This window comes from Sminthopsis crassicaudata, chromosome 1 (assembly GCF_048593235.1).
Source record: "Sminthopsis crassicaudata isolate SCR6 chromosome 1, ASM4859323v1, whole genome shotgun sequence".
NCBI classification, from domain to species: domain Eukaryota; kingdom Metazoa; phylum Chordata; class Mammalia; order Dasyuromorphia; family Dasyuridae; genus Sminthopsis; species Sminthopsis crassicaudata.
This window is the reverse complement of record NC_133617.1, coordinates 76,784,678-76,810,846: the sequence shown is the minus strand read 5'-3', so window position 1 is coordinate 76,810,846 and position 26,169 is coordinate 76,784,678. Positions and strand designations below refer to the sequence as shown.

The following is a 26,169-nucleotide window of genomic DNA, read 5'->3' as shown; positions in this document are numbered from 1 at the left end:
ACTCAGAAGCCTGTGGAATCCAGCCCCCAGGCATGCAGCTGCCAGCAAGAGGCTGGAAGGAATGGGAGCTCAGGGTTTGGGTTACACTCCGAGCTGGAGGAGAAGGTGTAGGGAGACCAGGCTTCCTCTGATTGACAGGACCAAAGGCAGTTCTCTCATCCCTTCAGGAAAAAAGTGCAGGATATTTTTCAGGAACAGCAGCTTATACAACTGCAAGGAGGGAAGAGGATGAAGGGTCCAAGAGTGTTCCAGAAGCCAAGCTGAAGACAGCGTTCATTCAGCCTCCACTCTCTCAGATGGAGGCTTCAAGATGAAACAGATTCCCTTCCTCTAAGACCTACTCACTTAAACGCCTCCTTCTCTGAAACCGGGTTACCATGCCCCTGCCCCTGGCAGATCAATCCACCGAACTAGGGCCGTGGGCAGCAAGCTAGCCGCATGGCCTTCAGACAACAGCCACCCATTCCTCGCTTCTCTAACTCCCTCAGCCCTCTTCTTCACCCCAAAATCACCTCTCCCGATACCCTGGATTCTGGTAGGTCCCTCCTGTGGATTATGTCCTATGTACAACTCGTAAAGAGCAAGGGCTGACTGTCTTCTGCCTTTCTTTGCCATTCTTAGCGCGTGCCTGGTACAGAATAGGTGCCTGACAAATGTTTATTGACTGGCGCCTTTTCTTCTCAAGCGCACACCTTTCCCCGTGGGGACTCTTACCTGCCCTCTGCCTCCTTCGGCCCCCTCCACTCTCAGGTTTCCTCCTTCTCCCCTCCCCTTTCTGTCCTCCGGGGCTCTCCCTCCGCGTTTAGATCCTCACCCCGTGGGATTTCGGCTGCCCAGCTTCACATATCCCCTCCCTGACTAGGCCACCTCCGATCTCCCCCTCCCCCATTAGTTCCTCTTCTGTGCCTCCCCCACGCCTCCTGCGTCTGCCCCGCCCTCCCTCCAGGTAGCTTTCCTCCCGCCACCCCTTACAGTCCTCTCCAGCCTTCACTTCCAGCCCCATTCTAGGGGCTCGGGCCCTTTCCCCAACCAGATCCACTCCCCCTTCTTCTCTCCTACCTCAGCTCCTTTCCCCCTCGCCCAACTTCCGCTCTGGGTCCCAAAGACCCCTCCGGCTCAGGTCTCTTCCCCAGGTCACTCTAACATACCGCGCCCTCGTCTGACCGGACCTCAACTCTTGCGGCGAGTCCGTCAGTCTGTCCACACAGCAGCAGTCACCGCCACCATGGGGGCGGGCCCGGCGCTCGGCCCTCGCCATGGCAACACCACGCTTCCGGTCTGCGCAGCCACCGACCGGAACTCGCGGCGGCCAGCTCTCCAGGTAGGGGGCGGGGCCGAAGTTTAGGGGAAGTTTAGCCGTCGCGCTAAAGGGGCGGAGCCAAGAGAGAGGGAAAGTGGAGAGAAAAGGAAGTGGGTTGGGTTTTAAAGTTGGAAAGATCCAGTCTGAGCGTTTCCGGAGTACCCAGAGTTGAAGATTGAGAGATGCGAAGTACAGTAATGGTCATGGAGTCCAATCCTCTCCTTTTATGGTAAAGAAACTGAGACGGGGCAGCTAGGTGGCGCAGTGGATAGAGCACCAGCCCTGAATTCAGGAGGACCCGAGTCCAAATCTGGTCTCAGACACTTAACACTTCCTAGCTGTGTGACCCTGGGCCAGTCACTTAACCCAGCCTCAGGAAAAAAAAGAAATTGAGACCCAGAGAGTTAAAGATAGGCTCCAACCTATGCAATCTTCCGGAAACTACGCGTTCAACTACAAACAAGATGTCAAAGTCCTATGATCATTCTAGAAACCCGTGGAGCACATTTTTGGGAGGGGGGAGAAGGGAGGGGTTTTAGTGACTTATCTAGTGTCTGAAGTCACATTTGAATTCAGCTCTTTCTGACTCCAGGTCCAGTGGTCTGTCTCCCTAGCAGCCTCCGGAACATTTTTTTGTTTTGTTTTGTTTTTTAAAGGCTTTTTATTTTCAAAACATATGCATGGACAATTTTTCAACATTGACCCTTGCAAAACCTTGTGTTCCAAATTTTCCCTTTCCCTCCCCCCCTCGCCTAGATGGCAAATAATCCAATATATGTTAAAAATATGTTAAATTCAATATATGTATATATTTATACAATAATCTTTCTGCACAAAAAAAAAAATCGGATCAAAAATGGGGAAAAAAATTAGAAAATAAAATGCAAGCCAACAACAACAAAAAGTGAAAATGCTAAGCTGTGATCCACATTCAATTCTCATAATCCTCTCTCTGAAGATGGCTGTCTCTACCACAAGACCATTGGAACTGGTCTCAAACATCTCATTGTTGAAAAGAGCCATGTCTGGGTACTGATACCTAAACCAGGTAGATCGAAAACTGAGAAAGAAAACTGTAGACCAATTTCCTTAATGAATATTGATGCTAAAATCTTCAATAAAATATTAGCAAAAAGACTTCCCAAAATCATACCCAGGATAATACACTATGATCAAGTGGGATTTATACCAGGAATGCAGGGCTGGCTTAATATTAGGAAAACTATTAGTATAATTGACCATATTAATAATCAAATAATAAAAACCATATGATCATCTCAATAGATGCAGAAAAAGCATTTGATAAAATCCAACATCCATTCCTACTAAAAACGCTTGAGAGTATAGGAATAAATGGACTGTTTCTTAGAATAATCAGGAGCATATATTTACGACCATCAGTAAGCATAATATGTAATGAAGATAAACTGGAACTTTTCCCAATAAGATCAGGAGTGAAACAAGGTTGCCCACTATCACCATTACTATTCCTAGTCTTGGCAATAAGAATTGAGAAAGAGATTAAAGGAATAAGAGTAGGTAATGAGGAAATCAAACTGTCACTCTTCGCATATGATATGATGGTATACTTAGAGAACCCCAGAGATTCTAATAAAAAGTTATTAGAAATAATTCACAACTTTAGCAAAGTTGCTGGATTCAAAATAAATCCACGTAAATCCTCAGCATTTTTATACATCACCAATAAAATGCAACAGCAAGAGATACAAAGAGAAATTCCATTCCAAACAAATGTTGAAAGTATAAAATATTTGGGAATCTATCTACCAAAGAAAAGTCAGGAATTATATGAGCAAAATTACAAAACACTTGCCACAAAAATAAAGTCAGATTTAAATAATTGGAAAGACATCCAGTGCTCTTGGATAGGCCGAGCGAATATAATAAAGATGACAATACTTCCCAAACTAATCTATTTAGTGCTATACCAATCAGACTCCCAAGAAACTATTTTAATGACCTAGGAAAAATAACAACAAAATTCATATGGAAGAATAAAAGGTCAAGAATTTCAAGGGAACTAATGAAAAAAAGTCAGATGAAGGTGGTCTAGGTGTACCTTGTAACGTGCTGTTGTCTCCAGAAGCTCCCGATTGCTCTCTGGGAGGAGATCTGCTGTGTCAACTCAAATCTCTCAGACAGATTCTTCTTCCTGTAGAGAACCGTTGTCTCCAGACAGTTGCCATTAACTGTCATCCAGAGAAGTGACTTCCCTTCCTGCAGAGAGCTACATCAAGCCTGGTCTAAAGCAGAGAGACTCCCTATCTCTGGAGTGCTGCCCTCTTTATCCTCCTAGAGAATGGGCGAGCGATAATGCAAGAGCTTCTGGGAAGAACCACTTCAACCAATGAGCTTGCTCCTCCCAAGTACGCAAGCTCTTCCCTAGGAATTCACAAGTCAAACTACCAGGAAAGGCCGGAACTAGAAAATTGTCAAGTACCGACTTAACACTTAGTAAGAACCTAACAGTACCTGATCTAAAGCTATATTATATAGCAGCAGTCACCAAAACCATTTGGTACTGGCTAAGAAATAGATCAGTCGATCAGTGGAACAGATTAGGAACAAAGGACAAAAAAGGGTACATCTATAGCAATCTAGTGTTTGACAAACCCAAAGATACCAACATTTGGGATAAAAATTCATTATTTGAAAAAACTGTTGGGAAAACCGGAAATTAGTATGGCAGAAATTGGATATGGATCCACACTTAATACCATATACCAAGATAAGATCAAAATGGGTCCATGATTTAGGCATAAAGAATGAGATCATAAATAGATTAGAGGAACAGAGAATAGTCTACCTCTCAGACCTGTGGAGGAGGAAGGAATTTATGACCAGAGGAGAACTAGAGATCATTATCAATCAAAAAAATAGAAGATTTTGATTATATCAAACTAAAAGGTTTCTGTACAAATAATACTAATGCAAACAAGATTAGAAGGGAAGTAACAAATTGGGAAAATATTTTTACAGTTAAAGGTTCTGATAAAGGTCTCATTTCCAAAATATATAGAGAACTGACCCTAATTTATAAGAAATCAAGCCATTCTCCAATTGATAAATGGTCAAAGGATATGAACAGACAATTCTCAGATGATGAAATTGAAACTATATCCACTCATATGAAAGAGTGTTCCAAATCACTACTGATCAGAGAAATGCAAATTAAGACAACTCTGTGCTAAGATGACAGGAACAAATAATGATGAATGTTGGAGGGGATGTGGGAAAACTGGGACACTAATACATTGTTGGTGGAGCTGTGAAAGAATCCAGCCATTCTGGAGAGCAATTTGGAACTATGCCCAAAAAGTTATCAAATTGTGCATACCCTTTGATCCAGCAGTGCTGCTATTGGACTTATATCCCAAAAAAATACTAAAGAGGGGAAAGGAACCTGTATGTGCCAAAATGTTTGTGGCAGCTCTTTTCGTAGTGGCTAGAAACTGGAAGATGAATGGATTCCCATCAATTGGAGAATGGTTGGGTAAATTATGGTATATGAAGGTTATGGAATATTATTGCTCTGTAAGAAATGACCAGCATGATGAATTCAGAAAGGTTTGAAGAGACTTACATGACCTGATGCTGAGTAAAATGAGCAGAATCAGAAGATCACTGTACACTTCAACAACAATACTGTATGAAGATGTATTCTGATGGAAGTGGATATCTTCAGCATAAAGAAGATCCAACTCACTCCCAGTTGATCAATGATGGACAGAAACAACTACACCCAGAGAAGGCACAATAGGAAATGAATGTAAACTGTTAGCACTACTGTCTATCTACCCAGGTTACTTATACCTTCAGAATCCAATACTTAACGTGCAACAAGAAAATTGGATTTACACACATATATTGTATCTAGGTTATACTGTAACGCATGTAAAATGTATGGGATTGCCTGTCATCTAGGGGAGGGAGTAGAGGGAGAAAGGGGAAAATTTGGAAAAATGAATACAAGGGATAATGTTATAAAAAAAATTACTCATGCATATATACTGTCAAAAATTTTATAATTATAAAATTTAAAAAAAAAATAAACAAATTAAAAATATATATAGGGACATTTTTTCCACCCAGATATAGGAGTAAAAAATAAACAACAAGAATTATTTTTAAAAGAAAAAAAAAAGAAAAAGAAAAGAGCAATGTCTGAAAAATGTTTTTTAAGGCATTCAAATTAATTTATTAAGCAATTACTGTGTGCCAAACATCAGAGAGATACAAAGAAAAGCTATCAAGAAGTTAATAGGGGAAACAACATGCAAACAACAATGTCAAAACAAACTTCATAGGGACAAATTGGGAAGATGTTTAGAGTATGGAGAGCTGAGGAAGGTTTCTTGCAGAAGATGAGACCTCTTAGTTGAAACTTGATGGAAACCAGGGAAGGTAGGAGGCTAAGATGAGTAGACCGTGTGTTTCAGAAATAGGAGACAGCCAGAAAACATGCTTGTAGCAGAGAGAAGCAAGACTGGGAAGATAAGAAGGGGTCATGAAGCACTTTAAAAGCCAAATAGGGGATGTTACATTTGATTTTGGAAGTAAAAAGGAGCCAGTGTACAAAGATCAGTCCCAAAGTAAATTGGAGATCAGACAAGGAATCTCAAAGGGGGCTACGCCCGCATCTCTTCTATGTGCCAGGATCCAGGAATACTACTAAGCACCAGTGTTCTAGAGATGTATCATCCATGTTGCTCATATCAACCTCTGAGTATATAATATGTATCAAAAAGTATATCAAGCAACGTTGCATATTATAAATTGTATTACACAATGCAAGAGATATCAGCATTTGATCATTCAAACATACAAAAGTTATGACAGAATCCTAGACTCCTAAAACTAGAAGGATTCTTAAAGTTCATCGAATCCAATCCAGAAATTTTAATCAATTAAGAGACTGAGACTGGGGCAGGTAGATGGTGCAGTGAATAGAGCATTGTTCCTGGAGTCAGGAGGACCTGAGTTCAAATATCCAGCCTCAGATACTTAACACTTCCTAGCTATGTGACTCTCAACTCCAATTGCCTACAAAAAGAAAAAAAGAAAGTGAGACTTACTCTCCTTCCTTCTGGGGGTCATTTGGTGCTACAAGAGGAGGAAAGTCATGATCACAGGATGTACCCCATAGCTATGGGTCTCAACAAGGGTCACAAAGTTAACAAAAACATTTGGAAGCTCAATAGTGTTGCTACCTTGGACACTTGACCAAACCCACTAAGTTTGTGATGGACATGATTCTGGAAGTGTGTAGTGTTACACCTTATGAGAGGCAGGCCATGCAGTTGTTAAATGTCTCCAAGGGTAAACTTAACCCTTAAGTTCATCAAAAAAAAGCAGAGGGGGGGAGAGGGAAGGAAAGGGATGGGCATTCACAAACAGGCTAAGAGGAAGAGAGAGGAACTCAGCAATATTCCAGCTGCCATGAGGCCCAAGAAGGACTAAAATAGACTTTACCTGCCTTGCCCCCTTATCTAATAAAGATTTGACAAGTAAAAAAATAAACAAAACTGAAATTCAAAGTGACTTTCTCGAAGTCACCAGTTAATAAACAAGGCCAAGATTCAAACTCAGATCTTCCTGGCTCAAGGTCGACTGCTCTATCTATTTCCCTCAAGATCTTCAAACAAGGCCTATATTTCCATGTGAAGGATGTTATAGAGGGAATTTTTTTCTTAGGTGTAAATTGGGCTAAATTGACACTGAATATCCTTTCAACTCTGTTAGTCTATGGTTCTGTAAAAGCAATTTAGGATCATGATTACCCAAAAAAAACTTTCCCTAAACCTGAGATGTTCCTGTTGGTAAGTGGGACCTCACACATATTTGAGTAGAAATTGTTTCAGAGAAGATGTGAAATGGGTCTAGAGGAATTAGAGGGATTGGAGAGGTCACAAGAAACTAATAAATAGGTCTGGGAAGTATACAGGGAGCAGAGAAAAGGGTTTGCTGTTTGACAAAGATAGAAATTTGGGATGATAAATGAAAATTAAAAGTTAATAAAGGTTCTCTCCCAGAAGGAAAACAAGGTCTTTTTTTTTTTTCCCAGTCCACATTTTTGACTTTTAACAAGATAGTCCCAAGAGGACTGACTTCCTCAGTCCACACTTCTATTCAGACCCATACTGTGGAGATTGGATCTTCACTGGAGATTTACTTTACTTTACTTTATATCTCTAGCCTTCTGATAGCTCAATGATGACTTTATTAGCCAAGATGAGACATGGTTCTGATTCACAAGAACTGTCGTATTCTGATATACTGGAACTTTTTAAAAGCTATTAGGGGCAGTGTAGCATAATCACTTGAGAGCTGGCTTTAGAGCCAGGAAGTACTGGACTTCTGGCATGTATAGACTAAATGACTCTGAGTAAATTATCTAACCTCTTAATACTCTAGTCTAGAGCAATTCTAAAGTGATAAGGTGATAAGTTGCAGAAAAGTCAAGTCTTCAACTGAAACTTCCCTGTACCAATGAAATTATAGTTCTAGTTCCTATCCCTATTAAAATTAGTAATCAACATCAAACACTATAAAATTATTTCATAATCGGTTCCACGCCAAGCCAGAAATCCTAGCATTATGGACAGAGCACTAATCCTCTGACCTAATTTTGTTTTATGTATATACCACACTAGCCATTGGCATCTTCAATTACCTTCCTCCTTACATACAATTAATACAAAGGTATGAATCACAAAGGAAGTTAAGTTACATCATTTTTATATTAAACAAAACCAGGTAATAGAAATAGTTTTTAAAAAATAAAAGGAAATGAAACAACTGCCAGCAACAGGCACCAAAAAAGAAGCTGGAGGAGTTAAACCTTTTATAGCAGAGGAGGACTAGTATCCTAAATATTCAGACATGCTCTCAAAGCTCTGATGAACCCATGTATCAAGGTTTATGCTCAATCTTTTATTTCCCTTACCCCAAGATAAAGTTCTTAAGTTCTTTCTCCTGTCTCCCAAGTACCCTCTCAATTATCCCCAGGATGGCACAGGTATGGACAACAAAGGTAAGTACACATTGGAGACACATACAGTTTCTCACTCTATCCTGGGATGACAAGCCTATAGTAAGAGAGAGTTGGTACATGATTTTTCATCTGTAAATGATTGTGAACTCAGTTCAGTCTCTGAAACTGAGATGCAACCAAGTATGGATTGATTTTTTGTTGCTTGTGCCAATTTTATTCTAACAAATGTGCCAAGAAAATACCAAGAAAACACAGATGTTCCACCAGTCAGCAGTGTTGTTCCACATCCATACATGGAACCATCAGTTAACAGCAAAAGGAGAAATTTTGAATTTTGTGGATAAGTTCACCGACCTTGACAGTCTGCTTTCCAGGGATGTACACATCAACTGATGCACATCCATTGCCAGAGCTAGCTCTGTGTTTGGAAGGCTCTGTAGGAAAATGTGGAAAAGAAGAGGTATTAAGATTGACTTCCAAACTGAAGTTCTATAGAGCTGTTGTACTGATCCATTGCTGTATCCCTGTGAAATTTGGACAGTATACTAGTGCCATGCTAAAAATTTGAATCCTTTCCATTTGAAAAGATTATAAAAATCACCTGGCAGGATAAGGTATCCTACACTGAGGTCCTTTCTCAAGCTAAAATGTCAACTATTTAAATTCTGCTGCAGAGAGTCCAAGTCCATTGTTCAAGTGCCAAAATATATTTTTGTCTAAAATTCTATTTTATGGAGAATTCACACAAGGCAAATGCTTACATGATGAGCAGAAATGCTAGGAGGACACTTTCAAAGTCTCTCTGAAGAACTTTGAGGTTGATTGTGAAAAAAGAGAAGCATTGGCACAGGAACACACAGCATAATATGCCCTCATCCAAGAAGGTGCTGTGATCTATTAGCAAAGTAGAATTGAAGTACATCAAAAGAAATGCAACATACACAAAGTTAGAGAATCCATCCCAAATGTTCACACATAGTATTTATACCCAACCTGTGGTAAAACCTTCTAAGGTTGTATTTTTTTTTATTAATTTTATAATTATAAAATCTTTTTTGACAGTATATATGCATGAGTAATTTTTTATAACATTATCCCTTGTATTCATTTTTCCAAATTTTCCCCTCCCTCCCTTCCTCTACTCCCTCCCCCCGATGACAGGCAATCTCATACATTTTACATGTGTTACAGTATAACCTAGATACAATATATGTGTGTAAATCCAATTTTCTTGTTGCACGTTAAGTATTGGATTTTGAAGGTATAAGTAACCTGGGTAGATAGACAGTAGTGCTAACAATTTACATTCACTTCCCAGTGTTCCTTCTCTGGGTGTAGCTGTTTCTGTCCATCATTGATCAACTGGGAGTGAGTTGGATCTTCTTTATGTTGAAGATATCCACTTCCATGAGAATACATCTTCATACAGCATTGTTGTTGAAGTGTACAGCGACTTTCTGGTTCTATTCATTTCACTCAGCATCAGTTGATGTAAGTCTTTCCAAACCTCTCTGTATTCGTCCTGCTGGTCATTTCTTACAGAGCAATAATATTCCATAACCTTCATATACCATAATTTACCCAACCATTCTCCAATTGATGAGCATCCATTCATCTTCCAGTTTCTAGCCACTACGAAAAGAGCTGCCACAAACATTTTGGCACATACAGGTCCCTTTCTCCTCTTTAATATTTCTTTGGGGTATAAGCCCAATAGTAGCACTGCTGGATCAAAGGGCTTCTAAGGTTGTATTGTTCTGATCAGCCACCATTGGATATACTGTAATTTGACTCTAACATAGTGATGGCATTTTGGTATCTTTGAGATACCAAAGATATCTTTGAAAACAAAGAACAACAACCAATCGCCAACCAACCTACCATTCAACTATAGCATGTTTGTACTTTTTTTATTCAAAAGATAGGAAACTCCAAATTTTGTGAAAGAAGGTACACATTATGGAGACTCAAAGAACTTAAAAATGCTTAAGAACAAATTATGACCTTCAAGGCCACTAGGCTTTGCATCCAGTAGGTGCTGAATGTTTATTGATTAAACTTTACTTGACTTTTTGACTAGTCCAATTCAACAACCATTTATTAAGTGTTTATAATATACAGCTACAAATGTCTGATAAAACATGCTTCCTGCTTGTGAGGAATTTAGAGTCTAGTAAGGAATTAAGAAATAATTCCTCTTTTTTTTTCTTCTCTAGAAAGTTTACCCACACATGAACTTTTGTTGGCAGGTCAGAAGATCTTACCACCTCAGGTAAGACATTCCAAAATGTTTTGATTCCCACTAAGACCAACATCTTCTTGAGCAATTTGCTTTCAAAACCTCTACCTCTAGAATGAATCATATTGGGAAGTCATTGACTGAGAAATATTTTTCCCCAAGACACCTTCCTAATAGTAATAGTTTTCTGATTTCTCATTGAGTGTGCCTATATGTTAAAGATCATGCCTAGGTGAAGGGGCAGATAAATTCTAGAAACTCCACCGCTGAGAATCATAACGCTTGAAGGAGTTACAAAGCAGTCTTTACTTACACAGATGTTCCTTGCAGATTGGGAATGAAATAAATTGGAGGGAAGAGGGAAGAGGAACGAGGTCAGACAAGGCAACTGCCTCTCAGTCTTCTTATCTCATCATCATCATCATCATCAACAACATCATCATCATCAATCATCATCATCCTCTCACATGAAGAGATCCATCCTATAGGTTTGAGTTGGACCTCCAGTAGCCACTGACAGATGGCTCCTATATTACAAGACCTATTCCTACCTGGTAAAATTATGCATCTGTTGAATAGATTGGTAGACAAGCCAATGCTAATCAGCAAGCAAGATTCAGAAATAGATCTTAACTATAATTTATTCATTCTGAGTGTGACACACTCTACTAATAGTTGATGGAAATATGTATCATTCACAATTCAGCTAGTAGTATTTATTATACATTACTTGTGACAAAGAAAAAAAGATGACTACTAATTATAGCACAGCTAGTTATAAAAAGAAAAAAAGCTTGTTAAAGAAAATGTATAGCATTAGCTACAGGAGATTAAGAAGAGATTTCTTTGTTAGGGTAGCTTGTTGCAACAAAACAGACATAACCTGTCAGGCTAATTAGAGGAGGACATTGCTTAGGCTATTGAAGTCCTCATCTTTTTTTCTTTTTTAACAAGTCTTTTTGTACAATTTGGGAGAGGAAATCAGATAATGACAGGAACCAGCTTATGCTGCTGGATCTGCATACAGGAGTCATACATTGCAAAATAGTGAATACAGAACAAAAAGGAATCAATTGTGTCTTCCTAAAAATTTGCTTTTAACAGTAACCATATTAGGATGTAGCTCATGCTATTAGTCTCTTTCCCAAAATAAAATGTTGATATATAAAAACTCCAACAGTTTGCTGGTACCTATATTATCTGAATATGTAGTACAAATTGGAAATTTTTTCCTTTGAAAATGTTGAGCAAAGCTATATACAGCCTCAGACACTTAACTAACTAGTTATGTGATTTTAGTCAAGTCACTAAAACTCCTTTGCCTTACTTCCTCATTTGTAAAATGAGCTGGAGAAGAAAAAGAGAAACCATTCCAGCATGTTTGCCAAAAAAATACCTCAAATGGGGTCATGAAGAGTTGGACAAGACTAAACTCAACAACAACAAAATGTTTATTATTTATAGCACTTGACATTTGGGGACTGTAAAGCCTATCTTTCAATTGTTCAAGGATTCTCTCTCTCTCTCTTGACCCAAATATCCAAAATTATTTTGCAAAACTTTCATGGTGACAGCTGAAAAGTTAAGAAACAAGCAGCACTAGTCATTTTCTGATACCATATGTAAAATCAGTTTACTTCCACTTCCACTGTCTTAACATTAAATGATTATGAAATTTGAGTTGGGGGAGGATAGGATCAAAGAACTCCTTATTTAATGGCTTATATTATTTCTCATATTCTGTCTTCATGCTCTTGTTCTTATGGACAAACATTTAAGGGAAATGGACATGTAGAGGATTTACTATAGGAACATTAAAATTATTAGATGCTTCTATCTTCAGGTAGAAGTCCCAAGTTTTCAGTTGTACTTAGATTTGATTACAAATTAGTTCCATGGGACTCACAGATATTTCTCATATCTTCTGTGGGTACCAACATAATTATGATGTCATGAGGCTTCTATGTCTACATCCATATTGGGATTCTTCTTTCTGCTAGGTAAAGTTTTGAGTTTCATAATGTAATATCGGCTTTATTCCTAGAAATTCTTTTGTCAATTCTGTTGGCTTAATGGGAATCAATCTAGGTTTCCTCGTTTTGGGTTTGCTGATTCAAAGTAAAGATTTCTTTGGGAATTCCTTTTGACATCTGTATCACACTAACATTTTTGTAGTCCTTAAGGTTTACCAGCTTATAAGATAGGAAATGGTAGAAGTACTATAAGAAAAAGGATATGCTGTAATGCAGAGTCTTCCAAAATATAGGACAAGATTCTTTGGCAAAGGGAAAAATACAAAAATCCTCTGTGAAAAGGAATGAAACAATGGTCAAAATGATTAGATATTTTAAAGTACAATACTCACATAACTTTTTTTTTTTTTTTTTTAGTGGACAAAATATCCCAAAGTCAACAGATACCATCATGGTGAATTTATTCAAGCTAACAATGAAGGGAATCAAGCAACTATTTAAAACTGTATGTCAAAACAAGATCAAATTCAATTCAGCACACATCTTGGGCATAATCTGTCACTGTCACCACCAGTTGGGGTAGGTTCTCAGACTCATAAATAAGTTGTGTTGATATGCTGCTTGCTGAATTTGAAAATAAAATATATAAACTCAACATTAATCTTTACCTGGAAATTAAAAATTCCAAATTATCCATTATATTTCTTAACATCATCAGTTTTTTTTCCTGTATTACATAATAAGTTTGTATCCCAGAAATCCACAACTTTTTTAAAAAGTTGAAAAATCTGGGAATAAACATTTGAAATTTTTCAGAATTAGATTTAATTTTGTCTTAAATTCTTATTATCTCTTTTTTTAAAAAGTAAAATAGTAGAGACAATTTTAGAAGCAGAAATACAGAAACACAAACTAAAAAGCTGAAATTCTGCATAGGGGATCCAGTATATTGGTCACTGGGATTCACTAATACTGTTATTAACAGAAAGACCAAGATATATCCATTGTATATTTTAACTGAAGAAAACATGAAGACTAATAAATTGAAAGTTTATATGAAATATGCTGTCAAACTCAATTGATATGATAAATTTTCCTAAATTATTTTCATTTTTCTTTTTAATTCTTTCATTTCAAGGCAGCTTTCTGAGGAAGAAGCAAAGAATACATTTGTAAATGAAGGTGATATATAAAAGATAGCAATACTTAAAAAAAAAAAGTAAACAAGTTGAGAAAACAAGATTATTTCCCAAAACAAATTAGATAAGTTAAAGTTGTGGCTGTGAGAACTAAGTGAAGGGGATACATTAAAGAGATTTTGGAGGCAAACTGATAAGGCTTGATAATTAACTATGTGTGAAGAGTGAGGGAGAATTAAGACTCAAGGATGATTCCCAAATTGGGAATCTCTGACTAGAAGTATGGTGGTACACTCTCCCCACACACACACACACACAAACATAGGGAATTAGGAAGAAATAACATTTGAGATGGGAGTGAGGGTGAAGAAAATGACGAATTCTATTTTGAACATCTTACTTTTGAGACAATTACTGGATATCCATTTAGGGATATACATAGATAGGCAGTTGGTGTTGCAGAACTCAAATTCTGGAGACTGAAGTTGCTTACACAAAACTTTGCATATAGGTGATAGTTGAAGCCATAAAATCAGATGAGATCACTAAGACTAGAAGAATGAGAAGTAGGCTGAGGACACACCCCAGAGGGTATACTCAAAGAGGATGATGATTCTGCAAAGGATACAGTCCGGGAATGATTAGATATGTAGGAAGAGAAGCAAAAGATAACAAAGCCTAGAAACCAGCTGAGTGGAGAGAGTGTCTAAGAGGAGGAGAGAATTCAAGAAGATAAAAACTGAAAAAAAATCACTTTTTCCTTGAACAGTGCAGTTTCAATTGAATCAAAACCTGATTGCAAGGAGTTGAGAAGTGAATGAGAAGAAAAAATATATAGCTTATTTTTATGAATTTGACTGTGAACAAAAAGAAAAGATAGAGAATGATATTTTAAGGGGATGGCAGGATCAAATGAAGGTTATAAATAGTACTGTGCAAAGAATTTCCCATATGTCAGAAGATCTTTGCACTTCAATTGAGAAACTAAAATCTGATTTTTCATCGCAAGAGGATAAAGCAACAGATGCTATAGAAGCTGAAATTGATGTTAAAAAATATTTACTATAACAAATAGTATTTCTGATATTTCCTAGAAGTCAACTGGGAGAAATAAATCAATAAGACAATGGGGAAAAAAGGAGATGTGTATGGAAGTACATTTCTTTACATCCTCAACTTTCTTTTTTACCTTTAGAGATTTCTTGTCCACCATTTTTATTTCATTCTTTCCTTGCAACTAGCAGGACAGGGCACTTGCTAGTAGCAAGGAAAGAATGGAATGAAATGATGGACAAGAAATTTCTTTAAAAGATGAGCTGGAACAGAACTTGGAGCCCTATGTGATAAAGGTGGAGAGATAAGGGACAAAGAGTGTTGGGGCAATTAGGAACAGTGAACAAGATGGGAACAGAAGACAAATCAGTGCTGCTATGAAACATCAGCTGCTGTTGAGGTTGTTCTGAAAGACTATTCTCAACCATCAACCACAGCATTTCCCCCTTGTTTTCTCTAACTTTTTTTTTGAACTGATCTTGGTGAATTTCCAAACATGTAATCTCTTGTCTTATTCTTTTTCTCATTAATTGAGAAGAGATGTGGGTAAAAGGTAACATTTCCTTAGAGTAGTTTTGTAGTATGTCCAATAAAATGTGTGTGAAATAAAGATTAGACCTGCCTATATCACACACATACAGAGAATCAATCAAATTGAAGGAAATTTCCCTGACATAGGATGGAAAGAGAATCATTGAGAAAGTTGTAACAAAATTGCTGTAATTTCAATATTTCAAAATGATATTCCAGTTTAATTCTTCCATTTCAGCATTGAATCAAAGCTAGTACCAAGGCACTATGAACTTGATAAGATGAAAGAAGAAGAGTAGTTTAAGATGTATAGGTACTGCTATATTTAGCAGTGGGGATATATCAGCCTTTGGAAAGTTTGGGCATATGCATTGAAGATCCTCTTAATTATTTTGCTGATGATTTGAGGGTAATGACATATGGTGGTCTAATTATATATGAGGTTCCATTGCTCAACAGCTAATTAAGTGATAGCCTACTTTTCAGTAGGCTGCAGAAAGCAGGGAAACAAATCAACTGTGAGGTACTATTTCTTCTATAAAACCCCAAAATTTACACCTAAATTCTACCCCTTGTCATATTATTTTATACACTTGTTGATGTTAAAGAGAAAATTTCAATCAAATTAACATTCAAATGAAAATTATAGAGTTGGGGGAGTTTATAGTATACTCTTTCCTGATTGAATTCAGTGGATGACAATGTGAAATGCAGGTTTGAAAACTGACGGGTATCCCAATGTAGTTCATAGGAATAACTAATAGTTATTCCTCTTTTTACTCTAAGAATGATTTGGAGTTATTTGGATTTCTGAGTTGGAAAGTAGACTTGGGTCATGCCTAGGCATTTTTAGGGAGACATATATCATCTTCAAAAGTGCAGACTGATTGACTCACACATAACACTCTATACCAAGATAAGGTGGAAATGGGTTCATGATGTAGACATAAAAAGATATTATAAACAAATTAGAACAAACTATAGTTTACCTGTCAGATCTGTGAAGAAGGAATGAATTTATGGCCAAAGAAGAACTGGAAATCTTATTGAACAAAATATAGATAATTTTGATTATATTAAGTTAAAAAGCTTTTGTACAAACAAAACTAATGCAGACAAGATTAGTCTGGAAAGGGAAACAATAAATTGGGAAGTCATTTTTACATTCAAAGTTTCTGATAAAGGCTTCATTTCTAAACTGTATAAAGAATTGACTCAAAGTTATAATAATTTAAGCCACTCTCCAATTGATAAATTGTCAAAGGATATGAACAATTTTTAGATGAAAAAATTAAAACCATTTTTAGTCATATGAAAAGATCTTTATATCACTATTGACCAGAAAAATACAAATTAAGACAACTATGAGGTACCACTATACACCTCTCAAATTGGCTAAGAAGACAGGAAAGGACAATGATGAATGTTGAAGGGAATGTGGGAAAATTGGAACACTAACACATTGTTGGTGGAGTTGTGAACTGATCCAACCATTCTGAAGAGCAATTTGGAACTATGCCCAAAGAATTATCAATTTGTGCATACCCTTTGATCCAGCAGTATTTCTCCTGGGCCTGTATCCCAAAGAGATCATAAAGGAGAGAAAGGGACCCACATGTGCAAAAATGTTTGCGACAGCCCTCTTTGTAGTAACAAGAAACTGGAAACTGAGAATCTGCCCATCAATTGGAGAATGGCTGAATAAATTATGGTAAATGAATGTTATGGAATATTATTGTTCTGTAAGAAATGATCAGGAGGATGATTTCAGAAAGGCCTGCAGAGACTTACATGAACTGATGCTGAGTGAAATGGGCAGAACCAGGAGATCATTGCACACTGTACATGGCAATGACAAGATTATACATGATCAGTTCTGATGGACATGACACTTCTCAACAATGAGATGATTCAGACTAGTTCCAATGAAGAGAGCCATCTATCTACATCCAGAGAGAGAACTGCGGGAACTGAGTGTGCATCACAACATAGCATTCTCACTCTTTTTCTTGTTTGCTTGCATTTTATTTTCTTTCTCATTTTTTCTCCTTTTTGATTTGACTTTTCTTGTACAGAAAGATAATTGTATAAATATGTATGCCTATATTGGACTTAACATATTTTTGCCATGTTTAACATATATTGGGTTACTTGCTATCTAAAGGAGGGGGTGCGGAGACTGGAGGGGGGAATTGGAACACAGGGTTTTGCAAGGGTTAATGTTGAACATGTAAAATGTATGGGATTACCTGCCATCGGGGGGAGGGAGTGGAGGGAGGGAGGGGATAATTTGGAAAAATGAATTAAAAAAAAAAAAAAGTATTCTACAATTCAAAAAAAAAAAAGGGTTAATGTTGAAAAATTATCCATGCATATCTTTTGAAAATTAAAAAGCTTTAATTTTTTAAAAAGGTACAAAAGAGAGAGAGAGAGAGAGAGAGAGAGAGAGAGAGAGAGAGCAGAACTCACATTAACTCAGCAGCAAGCAGCAGTGGTGGAAATTTCATCCCCAGCCCCCATTCAGAATGTATTGAATTATATTGGAAAAAAATAAAGTGCCACAGAGGCAAAGACAAAAAGACAAATTGAAAGAGCTAAGTTATTGAAGAAAAGAGAGAAATAAAGGGGGGATCAAAAAGTTTAGACTGCTTTGATTGTATTTGTTATTCAAAGACTAAGGAAAATCATCTAAAGTCTACCATTTTCCCATTTTCCCCTCCCTGTGCTTATCCAGTAGCACATACTATTATAATATCCTCTCCTTGCTTATTTTATCTAAGTGATTTTTATATCCTAATTTTGCCTTAATTATTAAAAAAAAGACAATGTTAGCTGGAAATAACAACAACAACAAAAATTAATGATAGCAGAATATGAAACCCCTATCTGAATGTTAAGGATTTTTCTAACTGGGGGTTCTGAACTATTATGGATACATTAATAGATTTTTGTTTGACATAAACTCCATAAAATTTCAGTAAAAAATCTTGTGAACCTGGCAGCCATGATATTGCTCCTGACTAAACATGATTTAACTGTTATAATAGGTTAGGGTTATTTAAATCTCCAACCTTCGAAAACTGGAAATTAGTATGGCAGAAATTAGATATGGATCCACACTTAACACCATATACCAAGATAAGATCAAAATGGGTCCATGATTTAGGCATAAAGAGGGAGATAATAAATAGATTAGAGGAACAGAGGATAATCTACCTCTCAGACTTGTGGAGGAGGAAGGAATTTATGACCAGAGGAGAACTAGAGATCATTATTGATCACAAAATAGAAGATTTTGATTACATCAAACTAAAAAGTTTCTGTACAAATAATACTAATGCAAACAAGATTAGAAGGGAAGTAACAAATTGGGAAAATATTTTTAAAAACAAAGGTTCTGACAAAGGTCTCATTTCCAAAATATATAGAGAACTGACCCAAATTTATAAGAAACCGAACCATTCTCCAATTGATAAATGGTCAAAGGATATGAACAGACAATTCTCAGAGGAAGAAATTGAAACTATATCCACTCACATGAAAGAGTGTTCCAAATCACTACTGATCAGAGAAATGCAAATTAAGACCACTCTGAGATACCACTACACACCTGTCAGATTGGCTAAGATGACAGGAACAAATAATGACAAATGTTGGAGGGGATGTGGGAAAACTGGGACACTAATACATTGCTGGTGGAGTTGTGAAAGAATCCAGCCATTCTGGAGAGCAATCTGGAATTATGCCCAAAAAGTTATCAAACTGTGCATACCCTTTGACCCAGCAGCGCTACTACTGGGATTATATCCCAAAGAAATACTAAAGAGCAGAAAGAGACATATATGTGCCAAAATGTTTGTGGCAGCTCTTTTTGTTGTAGCTAGAAACTGGAGGATGAATGGATGTCCATCAGTTGGAGAATGGTTGGGTAAATTGTGGTATATGAAGGTTATGGAATATTATTGCTCGGTAAGAAATGACCAACAGGAGGAATACAGAGAGGCCTGGAGAGACTTAAATCAGCTGATGCTGAGTGAAATGAGCAGAACCGGAAGATCACTGTACACTTCAACAACAATGCTGTATGAGGATGTATTCTGATGGAAGTGGAAATCTTCAACATAAAGAAGATCCAACTCACTTCCAGTTGATCAATGATGGACAGAGGTAGCTGCACCCAGAGAAGAAACACTGGGAGGGGAATGAAAATTGTTAGCACTAATATCTGTCTGCCCAGGTTGCATGTACCTTCGGATTCTAATGTTTATTGTGCAACAAGAAAGTGATATTCGCACACATGTATTGTACCTAGACTATATTGTAACACATGTAAAATGTATGGTATTGCCTGTCATCGGGGGGAGGGAATAGAGGGAGGGGGGGTAAATTGGAAAAATGAATACAAGGGATAATATTATAAAATATATATATATATATATAAAATAAAAAAAAAAAAAAAAAAAAAAAAAAATCTCCAACCTTCATTGTAAAAAAGAAAAGGGGGCTAGGGTAGAAACTGTGAAGTTGAATTCTGTTGTTTCCAAAAGGGAAAAAAAGAGCAGAAAAGATTGTGTTCCTTTAATAACAACACTCATGAGTGTTAAGTTTATGTACATTAGCTTAAAAATTTTGGGAATTTGGAATATTTTACAGACTTACATTAAGAAATATAAGATAAGAAGTATATGTAATTTTTTAGATTATTACAATACCAATCAACTTTATGAACAACATAGAAAGAAATAAGTATTTATATAGCACCTTGTATGTGCTAGACACTTTAATAAGTGCTTTTTACAATTATTACTTCATGTAATCTTCATAACATACCTGCAAGGTAAATACTAATATTTTCTCTATTTTATAGTTGAATATGAAATGATCAGAGTTTAAATGACTCTCCCAGACAACTATTAAGTGTCTAAGGCCAGTGTCAGGAAGTATCAGCTTTTCCTGACTCCAAGCCCAGTGCTCTATGTACCATCAAATGCTTCTAAAAGGAACTCTTTACAAAATCTGTGACTATCTGAGATATGTCATTGTGAAACATGTTGGTTCTCTCATGACAAAGTACTTCAAAGGGCATTTGAACTAAAAGAAGATATTGGCACATTTCTTAATGATAATAATAAAGATAAAACAAATTCTCTTTATAGCAAAAATTTTCTCCTAAAATATGATTTGGTAGATTCTTTTAGACTTAGTAATCTAAACAAATTAACTTAAAATCTTTAAATTTGTATTCTGATTTAGAAATATAGTGATTGCATTAATGAAAAAATAGAACATTGAATAATAAATATACAAAATTGTTTTGACATGATTTAAAATATTTACCCTCCAAATAAAACATGAGTAAAAAAACATTTATTAATCATGTAATCTCATGATTACACAAGGTTACATGAGCAATTCTCATTCTATTTTAATTATCTAGATATTTCTAAATATGATTGTGTAATAATAGACATGTTCAGAGCTGCCTTTCCTGGAAGCTTTGAGGGGTCTGCTATGGGGCCTATGTGACTCATTAAGAGCTTGTTAGCTGCAGAACAAGAAGAGATGATAACTCTGGATGTACAAAAGTGAGCAAACCTCCTCCCCCTCACTTCAGTCTTGGCTTTAATTCTTCTATGTGGGAAGTAGTTGATTCTGCATCAAGAATCCTATAAAATCAGGGAGGGGACAGGCAATGTTCATTCTTCTACCCTACTCACCAGTTGGCATATGGTCTCAACTAGTCAACTAGTTTGTGCCTGGGCTCATGTCGATGTCTTTTTCTGTTCTTTCCTGGTTACCCAACATGGATCTTGTGGCAGATGTGTCCAGATTTATAAGCAATTTTGAGAGTTCAAAAGGTCAAAAGATCATGAGTCTTATGAGAATTGTTGGTTGTAGTCACAGAAACTCTTGATAGAAAAAGTGGCTGAGTACAAAGTTCAAAGACAATTCAGGTTTGGAATGGAGTCATGGTACAGAGCTGAGGTGAAATAAAATGCTTAATCAAGAATCCCATAAACTACATTACATCCTGATGAAGTTTAAGTATCATTTTCCCAGCAGATAGTAATTATAATTTTAAGTTGTTAGTGAATTCTGGTTTAAGGTTGGTTGGTTTGCTTGTTTTTTCAAATGTATACCTGTCAAGTGTCCTATGTTTAGCATTTCATATGTGTCCCATTCCTGATTCATATTATACAGTGAGTACCTTTTCAACTTTCTCTTTTTAGAAGAAGCACTGGACATTAGCACTAAGTAAAACTGGCTAGGATTTAGGCCTGAGGTGGTTCCCAGATACATGTTTGGGTATTGAATCTGAGGTAGAGATAGTACTCTAACCCCTATGGTGACCTTATGATAGTTCCTTTTGGTTAGAAATAGTTAAGGAAATCTTTGTTGCATATAAATATGATCCATTTGGTTTTACTTCATCTAGACAACAATAGTTAATAGACTATGTACAGAAACAAGTGTTTGAATATAAAAATCTGATGTTCTGATTGTAGGTGAATACTGTTATCAAATAAAATTATACAAAATTTGTTACCATTTGTAAGCTTTCATTTGTGTGAAGTGGGGTTGTTCTGTTATATCTGTTTTTTTTTTTCCTTCAGTAGCATTTTATTTTTCCAAATACATGTAAAGATACTTTTCAACATTCATTTTTATAATACTTTTTATTCCAAATTTTTCTCCCTTCCTCCTTGACTTCCCTCCTCCCCAAAACAGCAAGCAGTATGATATAGGTTAAATGTATTTAACCTATATCATCTTTTTAAAAATATGTCTATGTTAGTCATGTTGTGCAAGGAAAATCAGACAAAAAGGGAAAAAAAAATCACAGGAAAGAAAAAACAAACGATGAAAATACTTTGCTTCAATGCAAATTCAGTCTCTATAACTCTTTCTTTGGATGTGGATGGCATTTTCCAAACCAAGTCTATTAGAATTACCTTGAATCACCACATTGTCAAAAACAGCCAAGTCCATCACAGTTGATCATCATATAATCTTGTTACTGTGTACAGTAGTTTCTTGGTTTTGCTCACTTCACTCAGCATTAGCTCATGTAAGTCCAGGCTTTTCTGAAATCAGTCTGCTTGTCATTTCTTAAAGAACAATGATATTCCATTACATTTATATACCATTACTTATTTGACCATTTCCCCACTCAATTTCCATTTCCTTGCAACTACAAAAAGAGCTGGAATATAATTATAGATGAAATATTGATCTTGATTAGGGGTTAAAAAAGAATTATGGAGAACAAGTGGAAGGCCTGTGCTGTGTGATTCATCTAAAAATCAATTGAAATAACTGATAATTTCAGTAAAATAGGCTAAAACATGCTCACAAAAATATGTCACTAACAAAAACCAACAAAAGGGAATAGAGAAATTCCATTTATAATAACTATGAAATAGCTAAAATATCAGGGAGTCTACTTTGTAATAATCAGCATATACTCATGTGTACATATATACACTTGTATATGCACACACAGGCATAATTTTAAGGTTTGCCAAGAACTTTACAAATTTTATCTCATTTTATCCTCACAAGAACTCTGGGAGATAGGTGCTATTATTATCCTCATATTACAGATGAGGAAGCTGAAACTGAAAGAGGTTAAATAAGTTGCCAAGGATCTCATAATTAGTAAAAATCTGAGAAGGGATTTGAACTCAGATCTTCCTGATTGCTCTATCCAACTCTGAGCCACTTGGCTGCTGCCAAGATATATTCAGGACTTATATAAGTCCTGATTTTACAATAGTGAAAGAATACTTAAATAGCAGGAGAATTATTAATTAATTGCTTATGGTTGAGCCATGCTAATATGATAAAAATCATGCTACTACCTAAATAAATTTTAAGATTTAGTGCCATTGGTAGGCCTTACCAAATTACCAAATATTGCTTCATAGAACTGGAAAAAATAACAACAAAAAATTATCTAGTGGAAGAAGAAATCAAGAATTTCAAAAGAAACAATGAAAAAGTAGGAATCAATGGTCTAATAGTTTTAGCTCTCAAACTATGCTATAAAGCAGTAATCATCAGAACAATTTTAGTAAAGTAGAAAACCTGACAATATCAAGTAGTTGGATAATGGAAAGAGTGCTGCATCTGGAATCAGGAAAACTTGAGGGGACCCTAGGAAAGACAACCTCCAAGGGAGAAAGTTTAGCCACATTGAAGTGCAAACATCTCTAGGCAGACTCTGCTGAATCAACAAACAACAAGCCCTGAGGATGGCTGGGTTCAGAACCAACCTCACCCTTAATAACTTTCACTTCATAGACTATGCAATGTCCTGTGGCTAAACTGGAGAAGATTGATTAATTCTCTGCAGTCTTAAAATGCCTGGCACAACTGTGCTGACCAGAGTCTTGTCTACACCTGGAGCTGAGAAGAAATGAGCATATACCCAATGAATGCTGTAGCAGAGAGCTGGGGATCCTGCTGATTGTGGGTACTTGCAGAAGAGCAGAGTCTCTGATTTTGTTTGGTTCCAGGGCAGAGGGGAGAGAGAGCTGAAGTTGGCAGAAGCAAGAGAGATGGCAGGGAGCAAGAGTGTTTGCAAGACAGCATGGCTGGGGACCCTAGCTATGATTTAGGAGAGAAGGGAGTATCCAAATTGAGCCTCTGGACAGAGTTCAGAAAATAACAGACCTGAGGCCTGGGGCACCATTCCCCATATTTTGGGATTAGAACCTGATTACAATAACAAGCTGCTAAAAATAAAAATGAGTAAGCAAAGGAGGAAAAACCTGACTGTAGACAGCTACTATGGGGATATAGAAGATTTGGGGTCATATTAAGAGAAAAATAGTGAAGCAAAAAACAAACAACAAAATCCTAGCCATTCCTACCTCAGAGAGAAAAATTAAATGGTCATAAGCCCAAAGAGTTCTTGGAAGAACTTTAAAATGACTTCAAAAATCAAATATGAGAAGTTGAAAAAAAATTAGGGAGCAAACAATCCAAGAAAATTATGAAAAAAGAGTAACCAATTAGAAAAAGAAATCCAAGAACTTAAGGAAAAAAATAACTCCCTGAAAGAGAGAATTGGTTTAAAAAAAATTTTTTTTTTTTTAAATTTTAAGTGAGAACTGGGGTTTATAAGAAACCATTAAATAATAAAACAAAATCAAAAGAATAAAAAAAAAAAAAAAAAAGAAGAGAATGTGAAACATCTCATTAGGAAGATAACTGATTTGGAGAACAGATTGAAGAAAGGCAATAAAGAATTGTTAGACTACCCAGAAGTTACAATTTTAAAAAAATAAAGGAATCTTGACACGGTATCATAAGAAATTAAGGAAAATTGTCCTGAAGCTCTAGTACAGGAGGGAAAAATAGAAATAAAAATAAATCCACAGATCACCACTTCAAATGGACCCAGGATCTACAGGAATATCATAACCAAGTTTCAAAACTCCCAGGTTAAGGAAAAATATTATAAGCAATAAAGAAAAAAAATTTAAATATTGCAGAGCTACAATCAGGATTTCACAAGAACTAGCAGCTTTGACTTTGAAAGACAGTAAATTTTAGAACATTGTATTTCAGGGAGCAAAAGACCTGGGGTTGAAACTAAAAATAACTTGTCCAGAAAAAATGAATATAATCCTGAATAATAACAACAACAAATGTACTTTTAACAAGCTAAAAGAATTTCAGCTATTTGTAACAAAAAACTAGAACTCAATGGGACATTACACCCTGCACCCTGGAAACAGAACCCTACTTTAACAAATAGTTAAAAGCCAAGCAATAAGTTGGATAAATAAGCAAACAACAGAAAAAGATTTTGACCCTAGAAAGTTACTTTCTTGGCAAAGAAGATCAAAACACACACACAAAAGATAGTAAAGTCAAAATTCCTACATCCAAAACCTCCAAGAAAAATAAGACTTAGTCTCAATCCTGGAAGAATTCAAGGGGATTTTGAAGAGAAGCAGAAAAAAAAAATTGGGAAGAGAAATGAGAGAGATGCAAAAGTATAAAAAGCCAGTGAAGTGAAGATTGCTTTAAAAGCAAAACAGGCCAAATAGAAAAGCCCACTGAGGAAAATAATTTCTTAAAAATTGTTGTTGGGGCAGCTAGGTGGCGCAGTGGATAGAGTACCAGCCTTGAATTCAGGAGGACCGAGTTCAAATCTGGTCTCAGACACTTAACATTTCCTAGCTGTGTGACCCTAGGCAAGTCACTTAACTCCAACAAAAAGAAAAAAAAAAAAAGAAAAAAGAAAAAAATTATTGTTGTCCTTCTCAAAGAGGACCAAAATGACATCATGTTAGAGTCAAATTACAATGTGTCCAACTGTGGCTGATCAGAACAATATGAACTCAGAATATTCTGCCACAGGTCAGACACAAATAGTCCCTATTAAGATTTGGAATGGCTTTTCTAACTTTGTGCATCTTGTGGTTTTGGTTGTTTTTTTTTGTTTTGTTTTTTGTTTTTATCTAATTCAATTCTGCTTTTCTCAGAGTACAGAACCTTCTCTGATGAGGGCACAACATGCTGGACGGCCCTGTGCCAGAGTCTCCCTAATCTATTCTATTGATTCTAATGTTCTTGACAGAGATCTTGACAGTGTCTTTGTATCTCTTTGTTTTGACCACCTTGCGAGTGCTTGCTCTGTGTGTATTCCCCATAAAATAGTCTTTTTGGCAAGTGTACATTTGGCACTCAAACAATGTGCCCTGTTTAACAGAGTTGTGTTCTCTGCAATAAAGTTGAAATGCTTAGCAGTTTAGTTCAAAAAAGGACTTCAGTGTCTGGCATCTTATCTTGCCAGGTGATCTTCAGAATCTCACTAAAACAATTCAAATGTAGGTGATTCTGTTTCCTGGCATGGTGCTGGTATATTGTCCAGGTTTCATGGGCATACAACAATGAGGTCAGGA

At 36.4% G+C, this 26,169-nt stretch overlaps 1 protein-coding gene and 1 long non-coding RNA gene across 5 annotated transcripts in view; one reads left to right on the top strand and one right to left on the bottom strand.

The window, feature by feature from the left end:
* Nucleotides 1-3,521, bottom strand: part of LOC141539895 (alanine aminotransferase 1-like) — a 137,254-nt gene extending 133,733 nt beyond the window's left edge. For 2 of the 4 annotated variants that reach the window (XM_074263302.1, XM_074263328.1), the window contains exon 1: nucleotides 1,060-1,196. The gene's annotated coding sequence lies outside the window, so the exon portion shown is untranslated. Of the gene's footprint in view, nucleotides 1-1,059; nucleotides 1,259-3,380 lie in introns of those variants that run through there. The other 2 variants (XM_074263322.1, XM_074263316.1) reach the window with 2 other exon arrangements.
* On the top strand, nucleotides 1,183-14,962 carry LOC141539963 (uncharacterized). Its single transcript, XR_012481433.1, has 4 exons — nucleotides 1,183-1,321; nucleotides 10,532-10,587; nucleotides 10,885-11,108; nucleotides 12,945-14,962. It is a non-coding gene; the product is annotated as an uncharacterized LOC141539963 (long non-coding RNA).
* The last annotated feature ends 11,207 nt before the right edge of the window (nucleotides 14,963-26,169 follow it).